General features: G+C 35.3%; 1 protein-coding gene across 1 annotated transcript in view; it reads left to right on the forward strand.

The window, feature by feature from the left end:
• LOC139973677 (uncharacterized) overlaps positions 1-16,570 on the forward strand; it is a 489,233-nt gene that overhangs the window by 471,058 nt on the left and 1,605 nt on the right. The window lies entirely within an intron of this gene.

Raw genomic sequence — 16,570 nt, forward strand, 5'->3', positions numbered from 1 at the left:
TAAGAGTAAAGTCGAGTTATACTTTGATAAAGTCTCCGGATAACCACTTACAATAATGTTTTTCTTTTGTCTATATTCCATATCTGATTTACAGGTCAATGATCACTTACAGGGTAGAACTTTCTTCCAGGAAACATTAGATTACTGGCATTTTCCGGTTTTACAGCTACTCTGGCACATGATACGTACGTGAAGGACAAAGGCAATAGCCGGCTTCTTCCTTAAACAGCTTTGTTGCTTAATGCAGACAGATGTTCTTTGTTCAAGTCATATTTTGACATTAGAACATTTCAAACATGGGTTGTAACACATTTGTGTTTAACAGTCCTTAATAACACGTAGGGATCATTGACATCGCCCCAGCTATTCTTGTTGGACGAAGATTACCGTGTCTTGATACTTACCGTGCACAATGAAACTCTGAGTTTTTAATGGTGTCATTTTACTTGTAAGGTAAGTTCATAGCCTTATATTTGTATATCTTGCTAACTAAACAATTGTAGCAGCGCTACAGAAGCTCAGCTAAGCTTCTATTTGAAATCATTATGTCTAGTGTTGTGCTGATATCGCCAATATTGGACCTGGCCGATATCCGATTTTTTCAATCTCAAAATCGGCCCCATACCGTTACCGATATTTTTCAACAGCCAGTATGAATGTCAAATCGCACTTTAAGTCATATTTTAATACATAAAGAATCAGAATTATCATCGGCTACCGTAAAATATTATATTGCACAGCACACAAACAGTAACCACTCTTCCTATTACTTCTGTTGAACGGTTCGTTACTCTGTTTGACCCACTACGTTCAAAACTTAAGCTGCAAGCCTTATACAAATTGTTGTCACAAAGAGCCACGACATTCTTAGCAAAGAATGTTAAAAGATGACGACAAGTTATGAATAAAACTGACTTCATATAGAAAAGACGTTAGCGTGTCCTGGCTAAGAACTTTTACTACTCTTAGTGATTAACAGAACCAAAACCACGATATTTTCTTTATTTTTTTTTTTAACTTCCGTAAAAAAATATATCCTACCATTTGCCGGTTATACTGACAACTAAGCCTAGCCAAAATTAGTAAGTGCCTCGTCCTTGAATTATTCGACAAATTGTTTCAAACAAAATTCTCAAAATACAATCTTTTCAACAGTCATTTATGTTTTAACAAAATGCATCCATGATACTCATTGCAGCTTTTTAAAAGATACAGACTTTTTGGAATGATTCAGTAGGGGGTGTCCACGTGTTATGAAATGTATTCTCAGCTGAGGACTAGAAGCACTGTGCAAGTTAGTGTGATAAGCTACTACTGTAGTTATAAACATATAGTCACATAGACTTGTGAAATTTACTTTAAAGCGCTACAAAGACTGGTATGTACGTAACGTTAAGTGGCTTGACTGGTCTTTTTACAGATTGTTATATCATTAGATCGGTAAATATTTTTTTTTTAGAACATTTCGTCATGTATGTTTGACCAGCTAGAACAAATTAATAAATCATCGCAAGAAACAAGAAGTGGCTTTGTTGTGGGAAAACAGAGCAGAAATCGGAATTGGCTCCAACAATATAGGTCATTCTCACACGTATTACACACACAAACTGTGAAAAGGGTCAAATTGGAAATATGTAGTCCTTTTACAGAGAATAACATCGAACTAGATTGGATTTGATCGAGTCTCCCACGGGTGGAATTTTGTCCCACAATGACGGGAAATTAAAATGGAAGACATTTTGCTACTCACATCAAAACGCATGCTGTTCATGAATACTAAAAGGTTGAAAAACAAATAACATGATCATGGCATATGATTGTGGCCCACATTTCATTACAACTTAAATCTTTTCAGAAGCCCCTGATTTGAGTCCTCACATGCCATTCAAACTTATATCTTCAATGCAAAATGGTAGAAGTACGTTATGGCACAGCACATGTAAGACAACCATAGTAACGCTACCTCAACAAATATACGTGGTGCAGTAAGAAGAATAGACTTTAAGCAATTTAATTGTATCTGTTATAACATGATGATCATGATGATGATACAAATTGCAAGAGATAAAGAATGTCAACAGAAAGGACAATATAAAAAGAAGAAGTTAAGGAAGAATGAAGGAATTTAATCTCTTTTCTTTCAGACCAAGTCATTCATGACCAAAATTCCATAGTGTGATATTGTTCTGCCATAGGGGGAAAGAATTGAACCATTACTCGGCTTTAAATTTGTAAAAGTATCAAGGATCGGAAGCAGCTTAAACACATTTTTTTCTTGTTTGTTAATGCCGAATAATTATGATATAAACATGTTAGAACAGCCGAGCATATGACAGTTCAAAGTTTATTTAATGACAATGTTGTCTTTCAAGACAAAAACATATTGCATATTACAAAATGGTATCACAACTAATGTCATGAAAAAAATAAAATCTACATTTTATACTTTGCCGTTGTCAACAGATTGAAGCGGTCAAGCCAATTTGTTGGTATATAGCCAAAGTTTTTTTTTTGTCGTCGAGAATGTTATTCAGGAAGAACAGGCGGTGTGCGACGTTATTGTTGTTGTAAAACACTGTGTTTCATGTCACCGTATGCTGAGTATCACATGCCGTTTGTTCCCTTGAATATAATGGAGGAATTTAACTCGATATCCTTCAACATATAAAGCGAATTATTACCATACATTGAGTAAGGATAGATGTTATGATAATACTTTCTACTTTTTGCAACGTGTTAGAAAAGAGACCTTTAAATACAGCGCAATGTATTTAATGTTGTTTAATTTGTAAAAGTCTATCATCGATGTTATTTTTTAGTACAGGGAGCGTTTCCTATGTATACTAAATTATAATACATGTAACTGTAAACGATATACGAAACGTTACGTTTTGTACTACACCAAAAAGCCCTATCACGAAGGGAGGGTGTGATTCGGGTAGTAGGGAGTGATGGAGGACAGCGAAGAGGGAGGGTATGGGTGGGGATCGGTGACTGCTCCCATCGCATACATATTATATATTGAGTACATTTTCAGTGGTCCTATTATAAGAAGTCAGGTCATTAAGTGTGAAAGACGACATGCATGAGAATATCTTCGCGTTGGTTTTACATTTTATTACTGTATTCAAATTGAGACTATTAAACGTTACAAGAACGTTTACATTATCGCCACGACTTAAATGAACACATTGTGTGGAAATCAAAATAAACTACGGTATTTGTGGTTAAATAATTAAAAGATAACTTAAAGGATCATGAATATCTGTCTTTCTCGTAGTAGTCTATTTTCAAGTTATACGTTAGCACCTAATACACTATTTCGCACAGTTGTAGTTAATATATGCATTACATATTTAGTTCTTTACACGGTGAACTAGCCTTAAATATTCTAATATGTGACAGAAAACATCACTTTGGATTGTCATTAGAATGTTCGTGAACTGCATTGTGTCAAAAGGATTTTTTTCAATAAAAATGAAATGTAATTTATCTTTTGGTGAGAATTTTCTCACTCAAATTATGTTGTATTACTTGTTCTCTGCTTTGTTTTACTGTTATAGATTATGTCTTAGAATAAAGAAAAAAAACAAACATAAAACAACAAAGCTATAAATTGAAAAGTATAATTATTTAAAAGACAATCAACTAGAATAAGAATCAGTTTATTTTTAAAAGTTATAGAAACGTTCTCTGCATTTGCATTGAGTTATTCCGCTAATAATATCGGCCTTTAGTGTTATTCGTATGATCGGGTGAAATTTTAGATTTGCCTGTCGCACTTTGTCCAGAATGCAGCCTAAATTTGGAGCTATAATGTCAAGAAAACTGATTAAATGGAAGAAAAAATACAATTCCTTCGTGCAATTGTCTTTATTTAATAAGGCATTTATGCAGCTCTTTTTTTTTGTCTTATTTTTTTGTCTGGATTGATTACACAAAGACTAACGAAACATCTAACTACGATTTTATTTTGAGTATGATTTTATAACGTCTATTCCATTGGAAAGAGACTTTCAATCGTTTTAATCTTCCAATTTATTCAAATTACAGATCGTCTAATAACAGTATCAATTTTAAACAATGTTATTACAATAATATTAGTTGTAATTATTATCACTAAATCGTTAACGTCGTTGCACATTTTATTATAATAGCGCGACACGTTAATTAGGAATACACAGTTAATCAAGTCGCACACATTCGACAAATAATGCGATACTTTATAGATGTTTCATTTTAACTCACAAGAATCAAAACTAAAGTAAAAACAGCTTAATGTTCATAAAAGTACGTTAAAAGAAAATGTACGTTACTTTTTCTTAAATTTATTTATTGAATGCCATATGAGCATATTTGGGGATGTGCACATTTTCTGTCACTGTTTTAGTCAGCTAACGATGTATAAATATATCTCAATTAAAGTTTCCCATTCAGAATCAAAATCTTATTTTTTCCTTGTAATTTCCATCTTATTTTGGCATTGTAATACGACATTAAGTCTGATTCGGTATCATGGAGTTACCTTTGGTCAAGTTATATTACTTCTCGACATAATCATTAAGGAAATCAGACTCATTTAACTGTCACTTTAAAAAAAACTTCGACAGAGTTTTTCTTTACAAACTTTATCATTTCAAATAAAATAAAGGAACATGTCTTACATTTGTTCTGCTCTAATATCCGTCATATTTAAAATAACGGAATATTGGGATTATATTTCTTTGGAATCTCTTACAATATATAGCGTAACTGAATGATATGAGAACACAAAAAGAGAAAAAAAATTAGAAGCTAGCCACTTAAACCGCCGGAGACATTTTCATGATCGCGTATCATACCATGCTTTAATGTAAGCAAATTAAAACCAGAACGTTCTGCCTGAAAAATAACATTTGTTATTTTTCTGGCTTTGTGGAAGTATTTTATCTTTGATAATTCGTTCTGCGATAAATCCGTGTAACCTAAGTTTTCTATTTTCAGCATTAATTTAAGTTTCCATAAATTAGTTTTAAATTAGATTGACGTGTACCCCAGTTGGATTTATTGTTATTGAACTTTGTTTCCTTGAATAATATGATATTTTCAAAATACATTTCAAAGTACCTTTATTTTTGTTGAAGATTGTTTTTTCAAACTTTGGCACACATATAACGATATCTATTAAAGAGATCTCTATGAGCATGTAAAGGAAGTAAATATTTAGGTGCTCTTTAGAAATTTATATCTGAAACTTTCGTGTTTGGATGGTAGTTCAAACAATATAATCAAACGTACAACTGAGCATTTCTTCTAATTTGATTGAACCTGAACAACAGTTTATAGTTATAGATTTCTAATTTAAAGGATGTACCTTGTCATTATAATATTGTTCACTGTAGTTACCCAATTAAGCATCTTTGTGATTGGATTATCACATAGAAATTGTTTTGTTTTAGATTAGTGAACGCATATGTTGCTTTAATGTATTCATCAGGATAACTCGGACAAAGACGAGCAATAAAATGTCTGTTCGGAAATCATATCAAAATAACAGAGCTGACAAAGGAAGTTGCCTTTACGCAGATGAAAACCAAATTATTCGTATGTAGTTTATATCGAAAAATAAAAGCAAGGCATTATAACAAATATAAAGAAAACATTGAAAACATTTAACTATACAAAGCTTATCTAATATCGCTCTGTTTCAAAAGGGAATCTCATGATTGGATTTTTAACAACAAGAACTTTTTTTTTTAAAGTTATCGTATAGTGTTAAGTTATCGCTGAAATAAATGAATTTCTTGTTTTTAGTTATCGTACTCGTAGCCAATATTATGGAGTATACATTTATGAGCTAGAATGATTTACATTTGAATTTAAGCTCACTAATTGTTAATATAAATGGAGTTTTGTAACGTGTTGGTGTGGATCTGTGAAAGGTAGGGTTGGCTATTGGAGGGAAACCTTGTTAACAGATGTGCTGTAAAGGATACGTTGGGAACGATATACTCATAAGTATGAAAAAAGGATTACTTTTTCTTGGCCTTATCACGAAACTTGATTGACTTTGAAAAATTGGTGTGTAACGAAAACACGTTTGAGATGTGTGAATGAGCTTTTCTTCTAAGTATTTTACATGTGAGCAAATTTTAAAGAATACTGTATATAAGCAAAGAAGAACCGATTAGAGCTAATCTTTTGTTTTTATTCCAATATATGTGGTTAAATTAAAAGACGTTTCGTCATTTTTATCGAAACACTGCTGTCTTTCGCGAAGTTAAAATTTCTGAGTATTTCTAATGGAAGGCCTTCTAACTGTAGTTTATCTTGATCTTTTATCGATATTTTCCTATTATTTCGAAGACGCTAACTCTTCACTTTGTCACATAATTTAATATTAACAGAGTTAGCTCAACAACACATTGATGCGACTTATGTTATGTTTTTCGAAACAGAAAATATTTCAATGGAGTAAAATATAAAATATATTAAACAATAGAAAGACTTACCATTTCTGTTCCAAACGAGTTCCAAATCGTCAAAACAGTCAAACAAACTTTGAAACAATTCTCCATGATTTCGAGTTTGTATAAATGACATGCAAAAATATATTCGATGAAGTGCAAGATGGCAAATGACACAGGGTATCTATTTAGGGGTTACCAACACCCTATTGAAATGACCGTAGTAGTATGGATGTCCATTAATGCCATCATTTTATTTGAAATATGATTTGGTGAACAGCTTATACAAATGTGCTGCACATCTAAAGTATTATGGCTTGTGTGTAAAGAAGACTATTCGACATGCGCAATCCAATTTAATATTATTTACAGCTATATATATCTTGAACTTTCAGTCAATAGTCCAGTAAGCTTCATTTGCATAATGTTGAATTGTCCTTGTTCCGATAAATACCGCATACCACCTACTGTATTCCTTTTGACTATCGTGCCTCTAGTTCCAACGACAGCAACGGTAGTGCAATTCAATCAATGTAAATGTATTTGGTTTTAAACGAATATTAATTACAATGATCACTTTTAATCTACAATACATTTAGTGTGGTTTATGTTAAAGTTATGTAGTTGTGTGCCAACCGACGTGAATGCTAGTAGAAATGTTGATTTACTTGTTCTGGTTAAGCTGCTTTTACCGATATTTTAAGAAACATGTATTTATTTTAGAGTAATTATTTTAGCTAAGTTACTTCGCTTTTGGTTGGAAGGCAAAATTAAAGCAGTATCGAAAGGACAGGAAGTGATACTACTAATCAGCACTATATAACATGCATGAACTAGTACAATACATCTTATATACCGTAAAATTTACGGTATGATCCATTCTACACTATCAATATACAAATATCTAATTAACACAGTTTGGAACATTCGAAGTTGGTCAGTGGTACGCTATATGAACAATACTTCCTTGTTTTATGATCACATCCTGTTTGCGGAATCGAGTATTCTCACATCTGATTGAATAAACATTTCAGCTGTTACACTGGGCTTTGACTAATTTGTTTATAGACTGTAAGAATTACATCAATAATGACTGTAAATTATAAGGAAAAATATTTTTCATTTATATAAGATATTTAATCAAGGAGCATGTTTTGACCTATGGAATGGTAGGTTTGATATTAGATTTTTTCTTTGATACAAATTTTTAAATGAAATGTATATCTGTTAACCAGCAGAGGCGTAGCTAGAGCTTATTTAGAGGCGTAAAGTTACTTTATAGGCGTAGCTATAAGTGGTTCTTTTAACAGTGGCCCCCATTTCTCAGGGAGCCCTAGGGTTGGCTACCAACTGAGACAACTGTCAGTCATGATTTTGCATGAATAATTATATGAGTACCAGCACGCCCACGCCATTCTATTATTTAGCTAAAAGTGGCGGAGCCAGAGGTAGAGAAAACTCTGTCCCTCCCACACACAAAACATTTTTAGGGACGAAAAATGGGACGGTAAGGAAAATTAACCAAGAAAAATAAATAGCTATCATATATGATATTGGTCCGGTTACTTTATGATACAGCACAACGTTTAGACTGCCTCTCAGAAGGCTTCTCTCGTAAGCTATATGCCCACCAAGCACAGAAATAGGTTTCTATTAACAAATTCACTTCGAGTCAGTTATTGACATTTTTAGACAAAATTCCGTGAGTCGAACGGCACTGGATTGTCGTCTTTAATAAAAGGTCACTGAGAGAGGAGATAAATCCGTATACCTACCCTCATATCCTATTATGTATTTTAAATGTTTTATGTATTCAATATAAACAAGGCCGTAGACACAGGGACCATGGGAACACGATCCTGACCACCCCCCAACCCCGAAAGTTTCTAGCAAATGGTTAACAAATGTTATATCACCCGAACGCTAATGTTTTTAATATATAATGAAAATGATAGCATCATGCTTCACAACACCCTTACCGAGACAAAATTCTCTCAAAGGTGAGGGCACGCTCCTCCCATTAAGCCCCACCCCTGTCCTAAGATCCCTCCCTAGTACGGACGTCCACCTAAACTTTGAATTGAATTTCAAACAGGGTGTACAGACTGTAAATGTTCATGCAATTACATATAAGTGCAGGCGTTAAGTCAACCTTAGTAGTTATGCAGTAGTTTACGCACATTCTGTGAACCGTCTGAAATAGTACAGTATTCATTTATCGAAACTTGTTTGTCCAATGCCAGCCATGCCAGGCATATAAAATGAACAAAATAGAATTGATACACTTTTCAACAATAGCGATGAATTCCACGTCAGTACTAAATCTTTTAGCTAACCCTTTTCATTATTTCAGGGAAAAAAATACATTTTTATGTAAACCAGTTGCACTTTTCGGATACGTTGGAGGTAGAAATGAAACTGTTAATACACTGAAAACTTAAATTGGTTCACCGACTAACATAACGTTAGTCCATCTGGTGCCTCTCCCGACTAACATAGCCTTAGTCAGTTGCTATACCGACTAATTCATTCCTTAGTCAGTTGGATTTCTTAGTCGGTCATCTTAGTCCGTCAGCTTAGTCGATCAACAATTTGGTAGTCGGTAAATGTATATTAGTCAGTTACATTAGTTGGTGACATTAGTCGGTCTTTACCGACTAATTTATATGAGCCACCGACTAGTTTATAGCAGGTTTTACATTAGTCAGGATGGTGCCTCTCCCGACTAACCTTTCTGAGTCGGTATCGACTGACTAGTTGCACTGACTAGAATCACTGAAAGAATTAAACCCGACTAGTTTTACTGACTAGCATCACTGAAAGAAAAGAGAGCAGAAGAAACACAAATAATGTGTACGTTGGCAGTATTTATTTCTGATAAAACTTCTGATGTCTACAAAGGCTGACTTTCGACAGATAGAGAAGAAATCACTGTAAATAAAATCTGAAAATCTGTTTTTTTTCCAACAAAGTTAAGACAAGTTAATGGATCAAACATGAATCGCAAAAGTATAGCACTGCACAATAATGCAAAGTTGAATCTTGGGCAAGGGTTCCTCATGACTTTCGTTTTAAAGTGGTACCCCAAATCGACACCAGTTAAGTCTTCACGAACAAAGAGTGTTTCTCTTAACTACAAATGGCCTCCCACTTGTCTTCAGGAAGCCAAAATCTGCACCATTATTGACCTGTGAACAGAAAATATGATATACGTGTAAGCACAGATACAGATATAGCACATGATAACTCACATTATCATAAACATACATTTACATTAAAATTTTATAACATATTGGGAGGTATACATTTAAATCTAGGTCCCTCAAATTATAAGCCAGGAATAGCAGCTTTACCAAATTATTATTAGCTTTGCACAGCATAACACCAAGTTATTTCTCAAAGCTTAATAATTATGTTAATCATGTTAATAATGATCCCAATAGACCGGGATCCCAGAGGGTTTGGTTAGCTGGGAAGGTAACCAATTGCCTGGTACATCACAATGTTCACAGTGCATTCCTGTATATGAAACCTGACGACTGGCAAACCGACTGTGGTGGGTGTGGCTGGGAGAGCAATTTTAAAGTCACCTGATAGCTAACCTAGATCAGTTTTCATGGTAACACATCAAAGTAAGTACAATGTGTCAGGTATGGCCCCAAGAGCAACAAATGGCCATTGCCAGTAATTATTGGTGGTGGGGTACCCCTGCCAGTGATCTATAATTGACCCCTCAAGGCTGACCTAGGTCAGCTCATGAGGTAACCACTTGAAACCTACTGGAAAATGTTGGTTAGGACTTCAGATACAACTGATGGGCATTGCCAGTAATTTTTATTGGTGGGGTAACCCTACCAGTAGACCCCCAAAATGCCCATCCCCCATTGACCTAGATTAGCTCATGAGGTAACCAGTTGAAAACTACTGTAAAATGATTGGCAGGACTCTATATGTAAGGGATGGGCATTTCCAGTAATTTATATTAGTGGGGTACCCCTGCTAGTAGACCCCCAAAATGCCCCCCCCCCCCCCTCATTGATCTAGGTCAGCTCATGATTTAACCAGTTGAAAACTACTGGAAAATTATTGACAGGATTCTATATGTAAGGGATGGGCGGACTCTGGCAGTGGTGGCCCACCAATATAAAATACTGGAAATGCCCATCCTTACATATGAAGTGATACCTATCATTTTCCTGTAGGTTTCAACTGGTCAAATCATGAGCGCACCTAGGTCAATGAGGGGATGGGCATATTGGGGGTCTACTGGCAGGGGTACCCCACCAATAAAAATTACTGGCAATGCCGATCCCTTGTATCTGAAGTCCTAACCAACATTTTCCAGTAGGTTTCAAGTGGTTACCTCATGAGCTGACCTAGGTCAGCCATGAGGGGTCAATTATAGATCACTGGCAGGGGTATCCCACCACCAATAATTACTGGCGATGGCCATTTGTTGCTCTTGGGGCTATACCTGACACATTGTTCTTACTTTGATGTGGTTACCAAGAAAGCTGATCTAGGTTAGCTATTAGGTGACTTTAAAATTGCTCTCCCAGCCACATCCACCACAGTCGGTTTGCCAGTCGTCAGGTTTCATATACAGGAATGCATTGTGAACATTGTGATGTACCAGGCAATTGGTTACCTTACCAGCTAACCAAACCCTCTGGACTCCCGCTCTACAGATCAGTGAAAATTTGACCAAACTTATGAAGCTTGCACGTAAATGATATACTAGACTGTTTTTTTTTTAAAACAGGTTATGAAAAGTATCTTAAATATCATTAAACAGTTGGGTACAATAGTTAAACTCACTCTTCCATCTTTTTTCTCTATGGTATTTGTTCCTTTGCTTTTTGGACTCTTGGATAAACTCTTTTGTTCTGCGAAGGGTACCAATATATCATCTTAAAACATGTCTTTAAGCCATATATAACACAGTTCTCCTCTTCTGTTGTTGCCTCCACACTGGTGTCGTACATCACAGGAAACCTCACCCTTGACTTAGATATTTGGCTTTTCAATTCCTGCTGGAAAAAAGAAACAGCAAAGTATTCATCATTTGAAAAAAAAAATTAAATAAAGTTGTCACCACAAAGTTATGTGAGATTTGCTTCCACTATAGTCTCAAAAAACAATCCCAAAGTTTGAAGCAGACTGTATAAAGCTGAAAATTTGAACGAGAGTGTCATCACCATTGCAACCAGAATCAAATGCCCAGAATACAGAGATAATAAAACATGGGCTAAATCTTTGTTTGTTTTTATGATCTTTAAAAATATAAAATTTTAGAAACAGAAATGCACTGAGCCAACTTATTTATAGGCCTAATCGTTTTTAGTTGTTATTTTGCTTGCTCACATAACAAGCCTGTTTAGACCTAGGCTAGAGGAGAATCAGTACTTTGTTACACTAAGTTTGTCTTTCGGTCGTTTTGATTTAGTCTTACTAGTAGTACTAAAGTATATAATGGACCGGCGAAGACTAGAGAATACCCAGAGTTTTAGCAACTGCGTTAAACTGTATCATCTGATCTATTATTTACGTCAATGAGTTTCATTCAATCTAGGATCAAAAAGAGAAAACTAATTAATCTTAACCTTTAAACTTTGCTACTAAACAGATATGCTTGAATTACAAATAAATGTCAAAAAAACATCATAATCTAAGAATCGATGCATATACATATACATAAACAGAATAATTTGAATTCGCGCAAGTGAACCCTGCACTACATTGGACAGAAAAAAAAAACGTGCAATTAGACCAAACTAAACATACTAAATTTTCCGTTACTTCTACATAAAATATCAATACAAATACAACAACTTACTCTTTTGGCAGTATACTAAAAGCACATGTTATAATAACTTCAGACTATCAAGCTTTCCTGAGAAAAAACGGTTAATACTTCTTACAGTAAGCAAGTCGACCGTGAAGGAATGTCGCAATTGTTTCCTGGGTGTGACCGGAAATTAAATACTAAAAAATGATAAATGAAAAGGTTAAATACAACTGAAGCGTGCATCCTGACTGCTCGCAACATATAATACCGTTGACTATCCAACATAATTTGTTCAGCCTACTGTGACTGTACGTTTGAAGGTCTAGCCTTGCTTATTCAATATCACAAAGCCTACCCATTTAGATTCACATGGGAAATTACAGGAAATCTTTACCATGAGTGTAGACTTCAAATAAACTATTGAGCCTTATAGTTCCAGCATTTGTTTGGGAATAAATTAGAAGATTATGTGCCACTGTTCAATCTAGCCCAATACACACATAACACATTGTTAATTGGTGTTTAGAATGCACACTTTAGTGTTGAGAATGCACTGCAGTACCCAGTAGAAGCCTATAGGCTACTCACTGTCATTGCACTTGTGTATTGCGAAACGCCAACGTGACAACGGTAGCGTTACACTAACCATAATACAGTACTAGTGCCAGTGGCCTAACAATTAACTTTAATTTTACCTTCAAGTTAAAGGAATAACAGGTAGGCCGATGATGCAGTTAATACCTCCATTCTTCTAAAGACCTTCTTGGGTGATTTACGGTTAAAAGTTGCTTAGAGTGATCGTATGAAACTATGCCAAGTCCAGCAAGCTGCCGTTGCCTCTCGGTTTCCAAATTAAAGTGAATCGAATTGGGTTAAAATACATTAGTCCGTCGACACCGACTAAGCTACGATTATGGCGTAAATCGGGTGTCCGTGTCGTTCTTAGTCCATGGGTTAAAATACCTTAGTCCGTCGCCACCGACTAAGCTGCGATTATATTTTCCTTAGTCAGTGTAAACTGACTAAGAAGCAGCGATGAAACGAAGATTTTTGCTAGTTCGTGTGCATTGACTAACGTTACAAACTAATTTAACGTTAGTCCGTGGCAATATTGACTAGTTTATTTTTTCAGTGTACAAGTCGACAGTTTGAAATAAAATGTCGTACGTTAAGTTTTTAGCATAATCAGTAGAAATTTGTGAGATAATATAGCCGAAATTTAAAAATAAGTCTTGATACAATACTTCAAAGCTTAGCAGTATTCCGCGTACTGCCGGGGTGACTATTGTTGCACGAAAAAAGAACCGGATATCCCATTGACGTTGCGCGAAAGAGAAACTAAATATTGGATGTTGTGCCTGGTTTACTCACTCTTCAATATATGAATTCTCGTATTCCTTGACTTTGAATGCCATAACAAATTTTGACAAATAAAGATGGAAACACATTTGGCAATTTCTGTGGGTGAAATTGGATCCCGTATTAAATCAATCATTGCATGTTAAAACAAAAAGAAACAAAATATTTCATAATCACAGAGTCGACACAAATTGCGCCAGTCTGGTCGTCCTCGAATTGAATCTACATTCCCCTTGAGAAAGGAAGGATTTACGCCCCTGTACTTACATTAGAAACAACCATATCACACGGTGCATATTCGTTTTGCTGGATTAGGAATGGAAGTTGCGCAGAAGAGCTCAGTCAAAAGGTTGGTTTAGAGACCCAATGATTAGAAGTCTCGTTGTAGGTTATTCAATATGCAAGGTGTCAGTGAACTTTCGGCTAATCAAATGATTTCTTCTCTGGAATTTGTTTGGCCATGATAAAAATCTGTTCAGGTGATGCAGAATTTATTCAGCAGGTGGTTCAAGTCCACCAACAGATAACATTAAGCCACTCACTTTCCAAGAAGAATATCAAACTTTTGAGCACTTAATGTGACTTGATATAGAAAAAAGGCTAATCCTATGATATAAATTTTGTATGACAATTGGCAAAGCGATCAATGTGTAAATTAGTAAATGCATCAAAATTGACGCACCTTCGTAATTGACGCATCTTCAAATTTTGCTAGCTACGATTTAGCAGGCAGCAAAGCAGAGTTACATATTTCATGAGTTTGAATCCACTTCAGGTATATGCTGATCAAATTGTGTGTTTTTTTTTAAAAATCTTTTGACATCCTCTCTCAAGTTTTGCACGTATTTTTGGCATTTAGAAATCTTACTTCCTACAAATAACCAAAATTACCTAAACATGAAACCACTACTCTCAAGGACCTGTCTGTCTGAGTTGAGAGGCTCAATATCGGGTATAAAATACTTGACACGGCAGACATTTTGTGGTCAAATTCTGCTCACTATACTCTTGAAGGGGCAATGCCAGTACAAAAAGATATCTTAATGTACAGTTAGCTTGTTACAACAATATGACAGTATATGTGTACAATTGGTAAACATTTCATAATATTTCAACAACACATACATTAACACTTAAATGAGACAGTGCCCCCCCCCCCCCCTTTGTAAATAAAGAATAGGAGCTGGTGTTGTTAAAGCTCATTACCAGCTTTGTATGGTTAAAATACAAACAAACCCACTGGTGGGACTATGAGGGTTGGGAGAGGGGCAGATTATGTCTCCTCCCACATTTTCCCAGAACTAGAGCAAATTTTCAAATACACAACTAGAAACCTAAATTTCTCAAGAGGGGTGGGGGCACCCCCTTGTTCCCTCTCTCAGGTTTGCCTCAAAACTAGTACTTGGTGTGACCTGTTTTTTCTTAAACTAAGTAATTTTGTTTATGTTGTCCTTTTTTCTAGGAATACATGTGCTGGCTCCCAAAGAGTCTATCTCTTTTTAGCACTGTGGGTGAAATAAACAGTTTAATAGCTATTTTTGGTTAAGTAGGAATATTTTTGGTGATAGATGTTTAATTTGAAATGTGCCTATGGACACCGAAACCCATTTATATGTTAAGTAATGTGTCTGGTAATTTATTTATTAAGCATTAATTGACATCTGGTAGGCCACTGGACCCCAGATACCAGGGAGTGAAGGGCATAGGGTTGGAGGGGGAAGTTGAGACAAAGGCTAAATTATGAATATTCAATGAACCAACCTTTGTGATTGGTTTAAGGTGGTCATGTGTGAGATGAATTGAACAATTATTATAGAATGTATTCTTATTATTATGGGATGTATTATTATTATTATTATGGGATGTATTTTAGGAATTATGGGATGGAATGAATAGGGTATGATGGTAGGGGGACAAATTTAAGAATAGTTACTGAAGCTGAGTTGCTAATAGGTAGAGTAGAAGAGAGGAAGGATTAAGTTTGAGATGGTTGGGCACGAGATCATAATTATTTTCTAAGACTAACTTCACCAGTATTAGAATAGAGGACTAGTATAAAATTAATTTAAAGTTAAGTGGACACTTGAAGCGTTTTTATAGATGTTTTGTGAATACCTGGAGCTTGTTCTTTAAATGGATATTTTATTTTAGTAAAAACCTGGAACTGTTTTACATGGAGATTTTATATTCAATAAAAGTTTATCACCCGAAGTTGTAGCCATCGAGGCAGACCTACATTTCATCCTGTTCTAATATCTGGCAACCATACTATTTGTTGTGCTAATTTTCTGTTGTGGTGAAACTATAAATCCTTTTTTTTTAATTCTACGTCCTTGTTTGGCACCGGACGTAAAGCCCTGCGACGACCCAACCCCAGTGATGAACAGCCCCTCCTAGTGACCGAGACGCCCCAAGAGGTTATTTTCTCCGAGTTGCGAGCTACCCAGAGAGCCACCCTACCCCAGAGACGTCACCAACTAAGGGAACCGCCCTGGAGGTTTCCTAATGAGACAACTTCAATTTCAATTACATTTGGTCGACTCGCGCCGCCTTTTTGTTTTTTATTTCGTTTGCACTGATAAGTACTTTATTTTTTAATAAGTTCAGTGGAGTCGTTATAAGATGTAAGAGCTCCGAGATATGAAAGTTACACCCATTTATATAATTTTACATTTATCTTTAAAGTTTAAGTAACTCCATTGATTTGAAATACAACGTCCGTTTACATAGTTAACACACTTTGCCTTTATATGTTTGTTTCTGCGTGTGAGCGTTCTACATTTCCAAGTTGTCCCTACGATCTCAGAGTGAACCGGCCCTACCCTCATGGGAAGGTGCCACTTGTAATTTTCCCAAACCTCAAAATATACTTATGCCTGATCACTGCGTTTTTGGCCGGCAAACATTTCTTTTTCAAACCAAGTTGTATCGTCCAAAATAAAGGATACAATAGTAATGATACGTTTAATGTTTGCTA

This window comes from Apostichopus japonicus, chromosome 9 (assembly GCF_037975245.1).
Source record: "Apostichopus japonicus isolate 1M-3 chromosome 9, ASM3797524v1, whole genome shotgun sequence".
Lineage (NCBI taxonomy): Eukaryota > Metazoa > Echinodermata > Holothuroidea > Aspidochirotida > Stichopodidae > Apostichopus > Apostichopus japonicus.